General features: G+C 42.8%; 1 long non-coding RNA gene across 1 annotated transcript in view; it reads right to left on the minus strand.

Annotated features, from left to right (window-relative positions):
- Positions 1-4,481: 4,481 nt before the first annotated feature.
- LOC138810168 (uncharacterized) overlaps positions 4,482-18,911 on the minus strand; it is a 28,537-nt gene continuing 14,107 nt past the window's right edge. Inside the window, exons 3-4 of the long non-coding RNA XR_011367045.1 lie at positions 5,964-6,075; positions 4,482-4,793 (exon numbers count right to left, since the gene is read on the minus strand). This is a non-coding gene — a long non-coding RNA (uncharacterized lncRNA). The remainder of the gene's footprint in view (positions 4,794-5,963; positions 6,076-18,911) is intronic.

The raw sequence follows: 18,911 nt of genomic DNA on the forward strand, positions 1-18,911 counted from the left end.
GACTCCAGACACTTACACACAGTGAGACCAGAGGAGGGTATTCTTAGGGGAGGAACAGCACAATGCTCGTGTGCCTCTGATGATACAAAATAATACTTATTGAAATGAACTCTAAGACAGGGAAACAAGAGGCTGTGTTTCTGTTTGTTTCCTTTCTTCTTCTCTTGTTTGTTCATTTATCTGTCCTGGAGGTGGAAGGGGGTCACAGAAATGGAGGGACAGAGGGTGAACAAATGCAGCAGTGGTACTCACTAGACATAACGTTGCAAACCAACTGTACAATTTATGGGTGAGGACAGGAGGGAAAAACTAGGAGAGAATAAGGGAAGGGGTGACATTGTCCAAACAGAAACATATTTGTTACCTGAAATCATTATAACCTCTCTGGATATCAGGTTTATGATAACATTTTAAAAAAATACTTGGCTTTCTTTTAATGACACTAATCTCTTAACAAACTATGTGTTTGTAGCCCCAACATTATACTGGCTTTTCTGATAAGTCTGCAAGTTTTTTTAATACGTTTTTTTTTATTGTGAAAATACCATACAGAGGGGTTACAATTACATGAGCAAGGCAACAAGTATATTTCTTATCAAGCATTGTTGCCTCCTCCTTTATTTTTCCCTTTCCATCCCTGCCCTCCCATCTCCACGACTACACTTCCCCCTCCACCCCCCCACCAAAGTTGTAAAGTTTGTTTTCAACATAGCATCTTGTACATCTCATTGTTGCAATGGGTCCACCTGTATCCCTATTTAAACAATTTGTTTTTTCCCTTCCCCTCCCCAAATTATACCAACATCAAATACAGTGAAAACAGGGGTTATACCATGGGGGAGGAACATACAAAACAAAAAAAATCACCTTATAAATATGTTGGAAATAATAGCAAGAAAGTAAAAACCACTTGTGTCCTTATCTTGGGGTTCATTTCGCTTAACATCATCTTATATGACCTTTTTTGCTTGTCTCAGACATATACTAGTTATTGCAAATAAGGGAAACCATGGGACCTACGTTTCTTCAGGCCTGGCTTACATCACTTAATATAATTTTTTCCAAGTCTTTCCATTTCCTAACAAATGGGGCAATGTTATTCTTTCTGATGGAGCACAGAATTCCATTGTGTAGATATACCACATTTTCTTGATCCATTCATCTACTGAGGGGCATTGCTCAACCTCTCTAGCCATAAAAGAAATGCAAATCAAAACAACAATGAGATACCACCTCACTCCAGTTAGAATGGCTATAGTCAAGAACTCTAATAACAACAGACGCTGGAGGGGATGTGGACAGAAGGGAACCCTACTGCATTGTTGGTGGGAGTGTAAACTTGTTCAACCACTTTGGAAAGTAGTATGGAGGTTCCTCCAAAGACTCCACATGGAGCTCTCCTATGACCCAGCAATCCCACTTTTGGGCATTTACCCAAATGATCACAAACAAGACCACACTAAAGCTACCAGCACGACTATGTTTATTGCAGCATTATTTACAACAGCTAAGATATGGACCCAACCCAGATGCCCCTCAGTAGATGAATGGATCAAGAACATGTGGTATATATACACAATGAAATTCTATGCCTCCATCAGAAAGAATAACAATGCCCCATTTGTTAGGAAATGGAAAGACTTGGCAAAAGTTATATTAAGTGAAGTAAGCCAGGCCCAAAGAAACATAGGTCCCATGGTTTCCCTTATTTGCAATAACTAGTATATGTCTGAGTCAAGCAGAAAATGTCAGATAAGATGATGTTAGGGGAAATGAGCCCCAAGATAAGCCTGCAAGTTTTTAAAGTCTTATTGCTTTGCTGTTTTCCCTCCCCATTCTCACTATAAGCTTGGCTAAAAGAAGCCAGCAATAACCACACCATAGCCTGAATATTATGCTGTCTTGATATTTCCTCTCCCGCCCCCACCCAATTCTTAGTTCACTATGTTTAAAGTCAGCCTCACTCAAAGTCTTAGGACATGGACAAAAATGCAGACAAATTTTTTGTCACAATGCAACATTATGCCAGTTCTCAATCGGGACTTTGTTCCCATTCTGTGACTCTAGAGCTTGGGCTTCGCTGTCTGCATGCCTAGCTGCCTTCTAGACTTCTGACCTCCCAGCAGAAAGAATCACCCAGTAAGCTCAAAACTTTCCCCAAATTCCTCTCACAAATCAGTTGCAAAGACTTCGGATTGATCGTAGGTCACAGACCTTGCTTCTCTCTACCTGCTCCGTCACCATGATATGTTGCCCAAGTCAGGGGACCAAGGGAAACTGTGGCTGGGCCCTCTGAACTGAAGAGCACATCAGGAGCTTTGTCAGAGTGATGATTACAGTGACTCAGACCTCATGCCTCGCTTTGGGGGCTTGTTTTGTGGTTGTTGTTGATTTTCGTTTATATTTGGTTGGGGTTTTGTTTTTGTTTGATACTGTAAAGCCAGTGTGTGTATTCTTCTCTGGCCAATGTCTTGTGCATTTACAGATATGAAAAACATTGTCATAGCTAACTATCGCATATAATTTAAAAACTAGTTAGTTGCAATAAATTAATGGTTGCTTGGCAACGAAGCAGAGGATTTGAAAGAAAGCATTCTATTACTGCTCAAGTCAGCACAGCAAGATTTGCTTAAGCACTCCGAGTTCTGCTGAATTCTTTAGGACAGAACTAAAGCCTGGAACAGACGAAGGGAGAAGCAAGGGAAGGCTCACATTTTACTGCTTGGTTGTTTGTAGGAGGGTACAGAGAAGGAACATCGCAACTCATCTCCTAGCTTAGGTTGGAGCTACCCAATTTAAGAACAAGTACTAATTAGCTGGCAGGAACGCTCAGCTGTGACTTGGCTAAAAATGGGACCTCTCACCAAAATGTACTGGAAGCAGAGCGAGCTGATTCACTTAGCATGTGAGAACCGGACTCGATGCTGACAAAACAACATGTGGGAAACGAGTTTGGGAACGTTTTTAAAACTTCAAGGCATTTTGGTAAAGAAATGGCCATCTAACTTGCCTATAATATAACCAGAAATAAAATCCAGCCAGAAACTAAAATTCTGTCTGTTCAGGAGAATGAGAGCTGAGGATTGTGGTCCAAAGCCAGCCTAGGCAGAAAAAATCCCTGTTATCTCCAGTTGACCAGCTGAAAGCAAAACTGCTGAGCAAGAGAGAGAGAGAGGGAGAGAGAAAGAGAGAGAGAAGGAGGGAAGGAAGGAAGGAAGGGGGAAGGAAGGGAGAAGGAAGGGGGAAGGGGGAAAGGAGGAAGGGAAGGAAGGAAGGAAGGAAGGAAGGAAGGAAGGAAGGAAGGAAGGAAGGAAGGAGGGAAGGAGGAAGGGAGGGAGGGAGGGAGGGAGGGAGGGAAGGAGGGAGGGAGGGAGGAATTTACACTGATAGTTTTGACTGAGACTCTTTCAATGTGGAAGTCTCTAACTGATTTAAGTTGGTTGGCTAGGGGTCAATCTAATAACCAAGAAACAGATTTGGAAAAAAGAAGAACATTTTTAATAAAAGAAAGGCAAGGGAGACAGGCTCTGGATTATTTGAAGCTTTCTAAGAGCAAACAAATACAAGTTTGGAGTATATTTAAGAAGTCATTTTAGAACTCTACTTAGTAATGACTCAAAGCCATTCAACTGGGGTGGGGTTGGGAGAGATGGAGAGAATGATGGAAGGTGACACTGGTCAAGATGCATTGAAACCATAAATTAACACACTGAATTGGAACACTTCCTACAACTACTTAAAGATCATTTTTTTTAATTCAAATAATTAAATGCTAACCTAAAATAATTTATTTTGAAAATGCTATAGTCTGGTTTTGTGTGTGCGTTTGAAAATACCATACAGAGGGGTTATAATTACATGGGCAAGGTAATGAGTACATTTCTTACCAAGCATTGTTGCCTCCTCCTTTGTTTCCCCTTCCCATCCCTTCCTATCTCCCCGCGGGCCCCCCGCCCCATTCCCACCCCCCCACCAAGTTGTAAAGTTCATTTTTTGACATAACGTCTTATACATCTCATTGTTGCAATGGGCCCACCTGTATCCCTATTTAACCAATTTGTTTTTTCCCACCAGCACCTGGCTTCTTGTGACTTTTTTTGCAAATAAAAATTTGTTACATTGCTGGAAATGGGATTCTTTTGATGTTAGTCTTTTTTTTTGAGATTGGGTCTTGTTATATAGCTAGCTATGTAGCTCAGGCTGGCCTCCAACTTACATTTTTCCTGCCTCAGTCTCCAGGGTGCTAGGATTGCAGGCATAAGCCACCATGTCTGGCCAACATCTCTTAAACCACATGTGCCCAACCAATATTTGATCATGCACATGGATATACTATACTCTGGAAAGATACAGAAGACCTTGGTAACAGCTAGTGCCTCGAGCAAGTACATTTTAAACTTCTAAAATCCACATGGATTTATTAATAATTTATTAATAAGCAAATGCAATTTTAAGGAAGCTAAAAACATTTAAATGCACATGGTTCAAAGTAATGAGGCATAATGTGATGAGAATAACAAGATCTGGTCAGAGACTCGAATGTGAATCTCATCTTGGCTTTTTCAGGACTTCCTAGGTCTTCAGCATGCCATCTCAGAATCCCTGTTTTCCTTATCTCTGGCCTAGAATGAAACACAGGCAGCCCTCTATCCCTATAACACGTTGCTTCCAGAAGACGGTGAGTAACACAAGGTGTGCTGTCCACATGCAACCTATACAGATCCTGCTGTCCTGTAACTCATCCCTCAATGAGCAAAGGTGATGAGAATTCCCTGTGGATAGTTGCCGTTGTTCTGGAAATGAGAAGAGAAAGTCCGTAAGTGTTCAACACCAACATGAGCTTCTCTCTCACATGTTTTCTCTCTGTGGCTGGTCAAATACACAGATTGTGGACTCTGGGTCTATGGAACACCTGTATGGAGAAAGCCCGCTGCTCTGAATTTACCTGGTGCTGGTGGAAATAAGACAAGGAAACACCTGAACAGGCCTCCAGGGAGTGGATTCTCAGAGGTTTTTCTTGGGACTTGCAGGCCCTCTGTGTGTTCAGGGAGAGCAGTTTATATGTATGAACTCTTTGTAATCCCCCTCGAGACCACAAATGTATTTATAGTATCTCAGCTAAATATACCCTGGGAACAGGGTTTTTTCCCCTGACACAATAATCTTAGGGTTTGAGATTTTGGTTGTTGTTTTTCTTTTTTTCTTTTTTGGTGGGTTTTGTTGTTGTTGTTTGGCTAACCATTTCAATAACCTTTCCTCTGCCTCTCAGCATTTCTGGATGAATTAATATAACTCTGCGTCTCCTTCAGTTATTTGTCTCTCTTAAGCCTATAGTTCATTCCTGCTTTTCAAAATTAGTTAACCTGTATTTTCCTGGTCGTGGAAATAACTTAATATTTCCAGGAAATGAATGTCTGTTGAATGGATCTCTCTTGAACAATATTTGGGGATTTGATATACTTTACAAATAACTCATATTTTCAAGTTTTCAGAAATTGGTCTCCAAGATTTTCTAACTCCCTCCCCCCGCCCCTTTACAGCCCACCCCTTCAGCTCTGGAGATGAGCATTTGCTGTGGTTCTCTTTTCCCTCTAACACCCCCAACAGAGCATGTTTCCAGTAATTCTCCCCTCTCCTCTTTCCCCTTTCCCCTCCCCCTCCCATTTCCTTCTCTCTCTCTTCCCTTTCTCTCCTCTCCCCCTCCTCCTCTCTCCATCCATTTCTCTCTGTCCCTCTCTTCCTCCCCCCATCCTTCAAGTATTCCCATTGCACTTCTTAGAGTAGCCACGAGGTGGCGGTGGAGACCACCTCTGGGAAGACACAGGCCTCTTGAAGCTTCTCAACGCGGCCTCTGTAGGTTCTAGTTCCTTTGGAAGGTGGGCAGTAGCAATAATGGTTCATAGCAATAAACTAACTTGAAAAATGATGTAAATATAATAACAAACAGAATTTTTCCATATTACCTCTGGCCAATGTAGTTAACAGCATCCAAAGAAACGGGAGATTTGACACAGTGCAGGTTCCAGTCGAACAGCCCGGGCAGGGTCCCCATCTGTGCTCTGAATAGTCACACATCTGCAGAAAGCACAGGAGCCACTTTGCATGCTGTGGATCTCGTTGCAGGGTGTAATCTGTGCCTCTTATCACAGAATTGGGCTGGTGTGCTGTAGCCCAGAAAGAGGCTTCATATCCTGGTTACCAAGCCCTGTTCAGTGCTCACAGAGAACCTCACCTAACACTCAAAGTATAAAGCAGAGTTTATTTTTCAACTATTCCTGCTTCCTAAAAATCATATAATTACTATAAAAACAAATATCATATAAGACAAAATACAAAATCAGCAGTATTTCCAAAGGATTTATTTCATTTAGCAGAACATAGAGTGCTCATACTTAGACATTGCCCATGCATTTTCATTCAAAATTTGAAGCATTTTCCTCTCCTACCATCATAAAGTTGGAAATTATAAGTTAAAAAGCATACGTTAAGTTGGGCACCAGTGACTCATGCCTGTACTCCTAGCTACTCATTAAGATGAGATTTAAGGGTCATGGTTTGAAGCCAGCCAAGCAGGAAAGACTATGAGACTCTTGTCTCCACTGAACTACAAAAAAAATTGGGGAGTGAAGCTATGGCTCAAGTGTTACAGGGCTAGCCTTGAACAAAAGAAGCTCAAGGATGGTAGCCTTGAACTGAAGAGCTGAGGGATAGCACCCAGGCCCAGGGTTCAGGCCCCATGAAGACAAAAAATAAAGCTCAGGGACAGTGCCTAGGACCCGAGTTCAAGCTCCAGGACTAATGCCAAAAATAAAGATAAAACTTCCTAAGAAGTACTCTATAAAAAAATTATTCTATGATCTAGCAGTACCACTCCTGGGCATTTATCTAAAAGCTTACAAATCAGCATACAGTAAAGATACTTGTACACTCATTTCACTTCTGCACTCACCACAGCCAAGTTACAGAAACAGCCCAGATGTCCTACAATGGAAGAGTAGATCAAGAAAATGTGGCTTACATATAATGGAATTTTACTTACTCATCAAGAAGAATAATAGATCATTGGCAAAGAAATGAATGGACTTGGAAGAAATATGTGAAGGCTCAAAGACAGTACATGTTCCCCTCATCTTTCAAACATAGTATGCATAAGCATACATTGGATCGATAGGCATATGTGCACAAACATACTAAAAGCATGATTAATGCGGGAGAATAGTGCAGCTATTCTTTGAACAGCTTACACTGTAACAAAGTGAATACTAGGAAACTGAAACATATTGTTGGGAAGAGGGGAGGCCAAACAGATAGAGTGCAGACAAGGGGAGAGAGGAATGGCAGGTGAATGCAGTTCCAATATCCAGTGCATACACACGGAAACGGAACTGCGTAAGGTGAGGAGATTCACGAGGCAGACATGGATCAAGATGCACAGTACTTTTAAACTGACATCGGGACCTGTTTGGACAACTACTTAAACATAATTTTAAAAATTACGTAAGTAGGAAAACTTCCTGATTCAGGATGTTGTCTTTTCTTCTGATCTCTGTATCTGCTTTCATTTCTCCTCTGTCTTGATGTCTTGGGCTGTCTTGACGCTTAGCACTTCGTTTCTCTCCACCCTCCTCACTTCTCCAGCTTCCTATTCAAATGTGCACAGACACATGATGTGCCAGGCACAAGGGAAAGAGTCAGAAACATAATGCACACACACACACACACACACACACACACACACACACACACACACACACACACACACACACACAGAGACATATACAAGATAGGAAGGTGTAAATCTTTTTAATCTCTACATGTGAATATCTTAATCCTGTTGCCCAGCTTCTTTCAAAGTGTTTCTGTGTAAACTTTACTGCAGGACTGGATTGCTGTCCTGCTCTCTCATGTATAATATTCCGGAAGCATCACTCACCACCAGCAACATCGCTTCTCTGTATCGACAGACTGCCAAATCACAGCACCAGCAGTGCTCTGCTCCTACTGTAGTTCCTTTTCTGTTGTAACAAAATATGTAAGTCTGGGTAACTTATAAAGAATTAAGATTTATTCACCTCAGAGTATGGGAGTCTAGGAAATCCAAGAGTATGACTCCAACCTCTGGATAGCTTCCTGGAGGTCTTCCTTGCTGTCTTAGACCTTGAATCACACAGGGAAGCAAAACAAGCAATCTAGCTTGAGTCTCTCTTCCCCTTAAGGCCACTAATACCATGATGAGGGTTTCACATGGGAAACCGCAGCCCTTTCTCTCTTAACCTGGCTTGGCTCTTGATCTTCCCACTTATAGAGCAATAGATCTCAGTGTGGGAGCACAGGTAACCACAGTCGCCAGGCTGCTCAGGTAGATCCATCTGACCCCATCCTTATTAATTGCCTAGATCCCCTCCCTTGCACGTCTATCTCTTGAGTCTTCCATTTGGAAGAACCAACTTTAATCTCCAGCATGAACCCCAGTTAAACCAGATGAACTTGGATGATGATTTGCACATGAGAGCATATAGATGATCTCGGATGGTCATTTCACCACCAACATTAATTGACAGCCTAATAAATACTTGCATCTTTAATTTTTATACTCCCAATTTCCTCCAATTTTAAGAAGCAAAACCCCAAAAAGACTCGGTGAGATGGGCTATCTGATCTTAAGTCATCTGACTCGATCTGCAGCACAGAGCTGGCACCGAGCCTGGCTGTGAATTCCATCTTTTCCCACTTACCATCTTGCAAGAGCAAGATGAGATTCAGGTCCAGCAATCTGGGCCATGGGGAAATCTACTCCAGCAAGTACAGCTCCTCTGACCAGAATGTTTTTCTGCTCAACTTTTAGAGTATTCTATGGGGACCCGAAAACAGCTCATCCATGAGAGATAAATACAAGAGCAGGGCGGAAACCAGCCAGTTACCTTTGCAATCCAAGCTCCTGAGGGGGATATTCTTGCTTTCAAGATAGATTCCTGAACATCCTCATGGTTGGTTTAACACCAGCCTGGTGTTCTGTAAAAAGTTCACTGAACAAGACTACAAATGCATGCCAGAGATTAACGTTTAAGAAAGCCAGGTCCCAGTTGAAAATGATCACAAGGACACAAGGGAGCCCCCATTTTATGCCTGATAACAATCACTTTCCTTTCAAACATGAAGTCAAACATCACTGATTCCCAGGAGCTGCCCTCTCTTCCCCGAACTCTGGATGGCTAGCACATCTTCTGGGATGCTAGACCAGGCTAAGCAGGATGTGGGGAGGGGCTGGTTACAATGTGTGTCCACAGACCTCCCCCTGCCCCCTCTCCCCCTCCCCCTGCCCCTCCCCCTCCTTCTCCTTCTCCTCCTTCTCCCTCTCCCTCTCCCTCTCCCTTCCTGAGCTCTTTGATGGGCAGGTGAGCCTTGAATTCTCAGTTCCCAGTGTAATGTCTGAAGGAAAGTATCCATTCTCTCTCCCTCTGTCTCTCTCTGTCTCTCTCTGTCTCTCTCTGTCTCTCTCTGTCTCTCTCTGTCTCTGTCTCTGTCTCTCTCTCTCTCTCTCTCTCTCTGCATGTATGGGCAGGTGAGCATTGAATTCTCAGTACCTGCCATAATATCTGATGCAAAGTATCTATTTTCTCTCTCTCCCTCTCTATCTTTCTCTATCACTCACAGAGAGAGACAGAGACAGACACAGAGAGACAGAGAGAAAGAGACAGAGAGAAAGCAAGAGAGAAATACAGGCAAAGAGCAAGGAGAGAAGTTGGGAAGAAGCAGTATGTAGAAGAAAGGAAAAAAGAGCAGAGAGGCAGCAGAAACTACAGGGTCCTGTAGTACCACTGTGAGGGACTATAAATAAAGTACTCAATAAGCTCATTCCTCTGTATTCTCTAGTAAGGGGCCACAGATGGTGTTTTCAGTTCCTGGACACTAATGCACTACCACAGTGCTCTAATACTTCAGAATCTCCTTTCCTCCAGCAATGGCCTTCCACAAAGATGGGTGATGGCCTATTGGGCCAAGTCTGGGGACTCCCTACTCACTCGGTCAACCCAGTGTGGTGTCAGAGTCTTCGGTGCCTGAGCTTCCTTTGCATTCCTGAATCCTTGGTCCGAGAGCTGGCTCAAACTTGGGCCAAGTTTAGTGGCTTTACAGTGGGGTGAGTGCCTCCAGCCTTCCTTCACTCGTTTTTTTTTCTTCTTTTTTTTGTCGGTCGTGGGGCTTGAACTCTGGGCCTGGGCGCTGTCCCTCAGCTCTTCTGTTCTACCTCTGAGCTACAGCGCCACTTCCAGTTTTCTGGTGGTTCATTGGAGATAAGAGTCTCAAAGACTTTCCTGCTGGGGCTGGTTTTGAACTTCGATCCTCAGATCTCAGCCTCCTGAGTAGCTAGGATGACAGGCCTGAGCCACCGATGCCTAGCTTCCTCCTTCACTCTTGATTGGAGAAGGAATACAAACCGCACTCTTGTAGGTGGCCAACCATCTTGTTCCATGAACACCAAACACCATGTGTTTAGCCATCATTAAAGGCCCTGCTGTTCGGCCACCTTCAGTCTGCCTTTCCAGCCTTTCTTGGTGCACATCCTTAGCCTTTGAATTAAGTGCTGTTATGCATCCTCTGCTGTCAGGGTACCCACTTCCAGCAGCTCCTCACAGGAGCTCTCTCCTCTGACCGCCCCTTTAAGAGCACTTCTTCAATTTACCTTGCAACACACAGTGTCCTCCAGGCTTTGAGAACTCTGCTCTGCGGAGAGGGTTTTCTGTCTTACAGAGTATGCGTATTGCTACTTTTCTACTATTTTTTCAGCATTGGGATTGAACTCAGGGCCTCACATTTAGAAGACAGGCTCTCGTCACTTGAACCATTCCCCAAACCTTTGTTATTTTTCAAATAAGCTATCACTGTCTCTGTCTCTCCCCACCACACCCCTAATCCCCAGGACAGCTTATAGACCCAGATCCTCTTAATAGGAGTGACAAGTGACGCATCTTAACCAGCTTTATTGGTTGAGAAGGAGTCTTGCTAACTTGTGCCTGTGATGGCTTCAAATCATAATTCTCCTGATCTTTGCCTCCCACGGAACTGGGATTATAGCTGTGAGCTACCACGCCAGCTATATGTCAACATTATTTTTCTAAGTGTTTTGTTCCTTTCTTATAGTCTTACAAGATAATTTTTGGCACTGCTACTTACTTTAACAAAAGCTATTATTTTTGCAGAACTCCCATGAGTCAGCAAATAGCATCACTTTCTAGACTCCTTGCTAAGGCATTAAATTATGCACACCCTCTTACTCAGCTTCATATCCCAACCACATCTTTGATCTACCATCCCCTCTTCTTTGCATTGTATCAGGGCGGGCTTCAAATGCTCTCAGAAGTTCGGTGTGTAGCATCTCCACTCTGTGAGCAGCCTTACCTCTTCCTGGTATGCTGAGAATCAACTCTACATATGAATCTGGTAGAAGGTGAAGAAATGGCTGGAGAGTTTAAGGCAGGGAAACACGGTACTTATCTTATTTGAGCTCTGCGTATTCCTAACATCGGAGAGCAGCCGGGCCCATGTCTTCCAATAAGAGAGCTAATGATTTCCTCAGGCAGAGGATTTCCAGAAGAATCTGGTGTTCAAGGTTTCAACTGCATCAACCCAGAAATTTTATCCCAAGGTTAATTAAGTCAGAAGGGGACCACCAAGGTTGGCCTCACAGAGTGCATGGCTCCATGGGAGAACGGGTTGGTACATGTCAAGCTTTCTGGGACATCCTGGCTCTCCCTTTTGCTCCTGGCCTTACCAGGTGACCCCTCTCTGCACACACTCCATTTTTGATGCCACTACCATGAAGCCCTCACCAGAGTGGAGCAGATGCTAGGGTCATGCTCATGAACCTACAGAACTGTGAGCAAAAGAAATCTATTATTATAAAGTATCCAGTTTCAAGTCCTCTGTTATGACAAAAGAAAACAGACCAATACATTGCTAACTAACTCTCATGCATTGCTGCACATAGGGCTATGTCTAGTGCTGTATCATCCCACCAATCTCTACTGTCCTCACAGTTACTACCTCCCTGGACCTCTCAAACACTAGCAAACCAGAGAGAAAAATCTTAATATTTCATTTGTTCATCATCTAAGCATCCAAGGGTCTATCAGTCTCTCTAGTGATGAGATACCCATTGATGTCTGGCTGCAGAATCTCGACCTATCTTCCGATCTGCATTCAAGATACCTCTGCTATCGATGGCATGGACTGAAGGTCCTAGAACACAGCCTGAGACAGAGATTCTTACATAAATGATTTACTGTAGGAATACACAACAAGTAAAGGAAGCTGACCAAAGCTGTTCCCTCAGTTGAAGACCGTGCAATCTCAGCACACTTAAAATACTAATCAAGGGATGAGGTGATTTGCCCAGTGGGATGTTTGGGGGGAAACTGCTCCACAGAGTTGGTCTCATGGTGAAATAAATCAAATGACTTTTTGTGTCACCGTCGGTCATCCTGTCTTGGTCTGTGGGCTTTCATTAGGAAAAAGTGGAATGTAAGCCTCTCTCCTGAGCTGGCTCCTGTCCAGCCAAGAGCAATGCTGTGTAGAAGGGGAAGCTGTGAGCTGCTGGAAGCGGGGCACAACAGTGGCTTTCTAGAAGGAATGGTGAGAGGGTATCAGGAACTCCCAAAAAGTCACCTAAGAGATGACCCTCAGTGTGAGAGAAGTCTAGTAGACAGATTTAGTTGGCTTAAGTCACTAGACAGTGCCAACATCAAGGAAATTTTCAAAGAAGTTATAAAGACATTGTTCAACTGCTTGCAGGTGTACGGCTACAGCTCAGTTAGCATCTTGTCTCAAAAAGTGTATGAGGTAAAAGCAAAAGTTAAAAGAAAAAGGGTTGTCCCCTCTGTCTTATTCCAAAAAGAATGTGCCAAAGTCTTTCTGGGGCTAAAGAAAGAAGAGAAAGAGACAACAGGTATAAAACTCAGAATGGTATCTAGTTCTAACTATATGGAAAAATTTGCCTGGATGTTTAGGCAGATTAAGAGCGCATGAGCAAGCCAGGCATCAGTGGCTCACGCTTACAGTTCTAGCTACTCAGGAGGCTGAGGTTTGAGAATCACAGTTCAGAATCAGCCTAGGCAAGAAGACCCATAAGACTCCTCTCTCCAACTAACTCCCCAAATAGCTGGGACTTAAGTGGCAGAGTACTAGCCTTGAGCAAAAAAGCTTACTGATAGTGCCTCTGTTCTGAGTTCAAGCTCCAGGACTGGCAAAGTTTGAGGGGCAGGGGGAGAAGGAGAGAGAGAGAGAGAAGAGGAGAGAGAGAGATAATGTGTATACCTGTACAGTTTTGTTGGAAATTGTTCCAGACAATGTTGAACCATACACGTTCGTGGCCTTGAGAATAATAGGAAATATATTCAGAAGAAAGGTCAGTGAACAAATTGTTTGGCTAAAATAATATTGTCTCAGCATATTAGAAATAATGACCAAAGAATTAAGAGATTATCCAGATATAAATATTATTTATTTAGCTAGACCATGGAAAGATATATGTCAAAGTCACAGTGAATATTTTTAAATATCTTGCAATATTGTATTAAAAGGTTTATTATTTTTTGTTGAAACTAGCATTTATATCAGCTTAAATACTCTGAGTCCACCTAAAGAAATTTAAAGCATAATGTTCACTGAAGATGATCAAATACCCAAACTCAGCTCAGCTTTCTGACAGGATTGGCAGAACTCCTTAAACTTTTATCGAGATCAAAGGAAAATATTGGGCATTTCTGAGAGGAAATACTGTCTGCTTCAGACTTGAGTGTCCTATATACAGTGCATAGAATTTAGGTTAAAAAAATCAAATATGAAGAAGAAGAAGAAGAAAAAGTGGGAAGGGGGAGGAACATCCAATTTCAGAAAAGAGCAATAGAAGTCAATGGAGAGGGCTGGGAAGGTGGCTCAGTGGTAGAGTGCTTGCATGCATGAGGCCCTGGGTTCAATTCCTCAGCACCACATAAGCAGAACAAAAAAGCTGGAAGTGGTACTGTGGCTCAAGTGGTAGAGCGCGTAGCCTTGAGCTGAAGAGCTGAGGGACAGCGCCCAGGCCCAGAGTTCAGGCCCCACGACTGGACCAAAAAAAAAAGAAGTCAATGGAGAATTGATCCAAATATTGGAACTACTGGTGCATGCTTTAAATAGTTCAGATTATGGGTAGAATCCTGAAGACTCTCTGGACACTGAAGTATTATTGAAGAAAGACACTTAAAGAGAGTGTGAGGCTGACATTGTCCAAAAAGAAATGAACTAGTTTCCTGACTTGTGTAACTGTAACCCCTCTGTACACCACTTTTATTTTTATTTTATTTTTTTCGGCCATAGGGCTTGAACTCTGGGCCTGGGCGCTGTCCCTGAACTCTTCAGTTCAAGGCAAGCACTCTACCACTTGAGCGACTTCCAGTTTTCTGGTGGTTAATTAGAGATAAGATTCTTACAGACTTTCCTGCTCAGGTTGGCTTTGAAACGTGATTCTCAGATCTCAGCCTCCTGAGTAGCTAGGATTACAGGTGTGAGCCACTGGCACCCGGCTTGTACATCACTTTTATAACAACAGTGAAAATTTTTAAAAAGAAAGACACTTAAAAACTCTTGACCTTGTACTAATGGCATAAACGCAACATTTATTTATGAAATCTACTAAAATTTGGTAAGAGCAGTGGGAGTCGGTGACATTGGAATCATAACTTTCTTCCTCCCTCCTCCTAGCTCTGTGTGGTGGAAAGTCCCCTCCCAGGGATGTACAGCTAGAACACTGGGCTCCATGTCCCCCAGCTTCCACCGAGAGCTATAGATAGTATCTTCTTAGAAGCAGTAGGTAGGCAGAACTTCTCAATCCTTCCCCAGCTGCATGGTGCATAAGCTAATTTCCAGGAGAGGAGAGAGATGAGGCCAGAGGCTCCTTCATTCTACCCACTCCTCACTCGTGGTGCAGAAATTCCATCTCAGGCTCTCTGATAATGCAGGCCCCCAATCATCACTGCCCATCTGGTGGAAGTTCCACTCCAAAGGAGATGAGCCAAGAAGAAGCTATTTCCATGCCTAGCACCTTGCAACCAAAGCAGAAGTGTCACGAATACAAAGTTCCATCACCGTCCCCACCCTCGTTTCTAGATAATTTGCCCAGTGGAAAATCCAAGGCACAAAACCAAAAGCCCTAAAAAACTGCTTTTATTTACAACAGAGTTTGGGAAAGTTCAAGTCCATGGGTGCTTTCAGAAACAATGAATGTTTTAGTGCAAAGCCTGCCCCCCTCCACCCAAAGAAAGGAGGATGACAAATTCATAAGAACTACAAGACAGATTATAGACTACAAAGGGTAATGGAGAAATCCAAAGGAAGAGAGAATGAAATGTCTTCCTTTTTTAATAAATTTTTTAAATCGTAAAGACACTGTACAGAGGGGTTACAGTTACATGAGTAAGGTAATGAGTATATTCCCTATCAAGCATTGTTACCTCCTCCTTTGATTTTCCCTTCCCTTCCTTCCCCACCTCCCCAACTCCTCCTCCCCCCATCCAAGTTGTAAAGTTTCAACATAGTGTCTTGTATGTCTCATGTTACAATGGGTCAACCTGTATCTTTGTTTCAGTATTTTGTTATTTCCCTTCCCCTCCCCAAATTAGAAAAATGTATATACAAGATTCAGGACACCAGGATCAAATACAGTGGAAATGTCTTCCTTGAATGGGAACAACTCTCGAATTCTGGCCGCCAAACTAACTCTGAAAAGGAATCAAAACTTGGTTGGACAGGCCTGTGAAGTGGCATGTGGCTCTAGACATGATATAAACAGTAGAACCATCATCTGGCCATCAGTGGGGTCTGGAAGGTGGATGTGTCACCTCAGGATGCTGTGCAGGTGTGTTGGTCTGTGTTCCCAGGGTAGAGACAGCACAGAGCGCTGTGGAGGCCACTAAGCTAGTCCATCCAAGACATTAGTCAGACTGATTAGAAAGCTACAAGCCCAAACCCCTCTAGATCAGGTACCGCTATTCAGAATGAACAACTCACTCTCTATAATGTCTACCTTGCCACAAAATGTGGAACAAACCCAAAGAAATGGGAATATGTAGCCCACAGGAGGAAATGTAGATGACAGAATCCGCATATGGGAGTGGACCGAGGTCACATTTAACTTTAAAGAAGACATAGTAAATACATTCAAAGAACGAAAGCAGACACTACTCAAGAAGCAAAAGAGGTATCATGGCAACAAAAATATCTAAATTATAAATGGAAATCTTAGAGTCTAATAGGTTGAATGAAAAGCTCATAGAGGACTGTGATGGTAGCCCTGACAGGTAGAGAAAGCTTTCCTCCGGCCAGAGGCTGAGAGGATCTTGAGGATGATGGATATGATGGAGATGTAGGAGAAGACTGCAGGGCTCAAAGAACCAATGATAATGAAAACAGCCATTAGAAAAAGGATGGACTCTGTCATCACAGGAGAGGTTGAGCAATTGTCCTCGGTCACAGTAAAAATAGACTATTTAACATTTGATTTGCAGAAAGTGAATTGAAAGGTGGCATAGACTGGCCAGATTTCAGAAAGGAACCCAAATACCCATGACACAGTTACCATGCAGATGTAGTGTAGCTGCTCATGAATACGTTGTACCTCAAAGGGTTACAGACAACCACAAAACAGTCCACAGCCATGGCTCTGAGCAAGACAAAGCTCAGCTGTCCCCAGAGAGAGAGAGATACAGGAAAAGCTAGACAATACAGCCATTCAGAGGTATTTTCTGGGTTCCAGAGATCAGCAACCCCAAAGCCTCACAGGAACAATTATAGTTGTGAGCAGGATCTCCAGGACAGAGAAGTGGCCAAGGAGGAAATACATGGGGGACCACAGGCGTTTGTCAACACAATCATGATAATCGTGTTTCCCAGGAATGACACTCAATACAGCAAAAGGAATATCGTACAGAGAATGTGGTGTGGCTCCTGGGATTTAGGAAAGCCTAGGAGGGAGAATTCAGTAGCCCTGGAGTGACTGTTCATCATTTAGGTCTTGCTTCTGTTTCTCATAAAACCTGGACATTGCTTCAGATGGTCTTGATCCCAACAGACAAGGAAGAAAGGTTACTATCAGAAATAACTGCCAACCTGAAGGCTAGATGGATGACATGTCCGCTACTGTGCTTTGGTATGTGCTGTATGTAGGGATCTTAACGTTACTGTGGACGAGCTGCCTAAATAGGTGGAGATATGTTTTCTCTATGTGTATGGGGAAATCCTAACCCTTTCTCCACTGGCCATGCCTAATCCCAGGGGTCGGAGGCTATAACATTCTAACTGGCTAATTTTTCTTACGTATGTTTGTTATTGTAGAAATACTGTACAGAGGGGTTACAGTTACATAGCTACGGTAATGAGTACATTTCCTATCGAGCATTGTTACCTCCTCCTTTGCTTTTCCCCTACCATCCCTTCCCTCCCCAACTCCTCCCTCCCTCCTCCCTCCCCACAAGTTGTAAAGTTTGTTTTCAATATAGTGTCTTGTACATCTCATAGTTACAATGGGTGAACCTGTATCCTTATTTCAGCATTTTGTTATTTCCCTTCCCCTCCCCAAATTAGAAAAACCTATATACAAGATGCAGGGCACCAACATCAAATATAGTGAAAACAGGAGTTAGACCATGAGGGAAGAACATACAAAATAAACAAAAAATCACATAGTACATTTTAAATATGTTAAAAAGAATAGCAAGAAAGAAAAAACCAGTTGTGTCCCTATCTTGGGGTTCATTTCACTTAACTTCATCTTATATGGTCATATATACATAGTTTTTTACTTTTTCTGCAAATAAGGGAAACTATGTTTCTTTGGGCCTGGCTTACTTCACTTAATATAATTTTTTCCAAGTCTTTCCATTTCCTAACAAATGTGGCAATGTCATTCTTTCTGATGGAGGCATAGAATTCCATTGTGTATGTATACCACATTTTCTTGATCCATTTATCTACTGAGGGGTATCTGGGTTGGTTCCTTATCTTAGCTATGGTAAATAATGCTGCAATAAACATAGTTGTGCTGGTAGCTTTAGTGTGGTCTTGTTTGTGATCATTTGGGTAAATGCCCAAAGTGGGATTGCTGGGTCATAGGGGAGCTCTACGTGGAGTCATTTGAGGAACCTCCATACGGCTTTCCAAAGTGGTTGTACATGTTTACACTCCCACCACCAACGCAGTAGGGTTCCTTTTGGCCACATCCCCTCTAGCATCTGTTGTTATTAGAGTTCTTGATTATAGCCATTCTAACTGGGGTGAGGTGGTATCTCAATGTTGTTTTGATTTGCATTTCTTTTATGACTAGGGAGGTTGAGCATTTCTTCATGTACCTATTGCCCATCCTTCTTTCTTCTTCAGAGAAGTTTCTCTTTAAGTCTTTAGCCCACTTATTTATCAGGCAGTTGTTTCTTTGAGGATTTGTTGTTAGGGGATTTAAATTTTTGAGTTCCAGGTATATTTTAGATATGAGACCCTTGTCCATTGTATCGCTAGTGAAGATCTTCTCCCAGTCCATAGGCTTTCTATTGATCTTGCTAGCTATGTCCTTTGCCATGCAGAAACTCTGCATTTCATGCAATCCCATTTGTCCAACCTTTCTTTGATTTGTTGTGTTTCTGGATCTTTATTAAGAAAATTTCAGCCTATGCCAAGGAGCCCTAGAGTTTCTCCTTTTTTTCCTGTAATGTTTTCAGGGTGTCTGTTTTGACTTTGAGATCTTTGATCTATTTGGAGTTGATTCTGGTGCAGGGTGATATATAAGGCTCTAGCTTTCGTTTTCTACAGGTGTTTAACCAATTTTGCTAACTGGCTAATTTTGAAGCCTGCCAGTAACAGCCCCTGTGGACCTGGGATTGTCCTGGTTT

This window comes from Dipodomys merriami, unplaced genomic scaffold (assembly GCF_024711535.1).
Source record: "Dipodomys merriami isolate MVZ:Mamm:240054 unplaced genomic scaffold, mDipMer1.0.p SCAF_5, whole genome shotgun sequence".
NCBI classification, from domain to species: Eukaryota; Metazoa; Chordata; class Mammalia; order Rodentia; family Heteromyidae; genus Dipodomys; species Dipodomys merriami.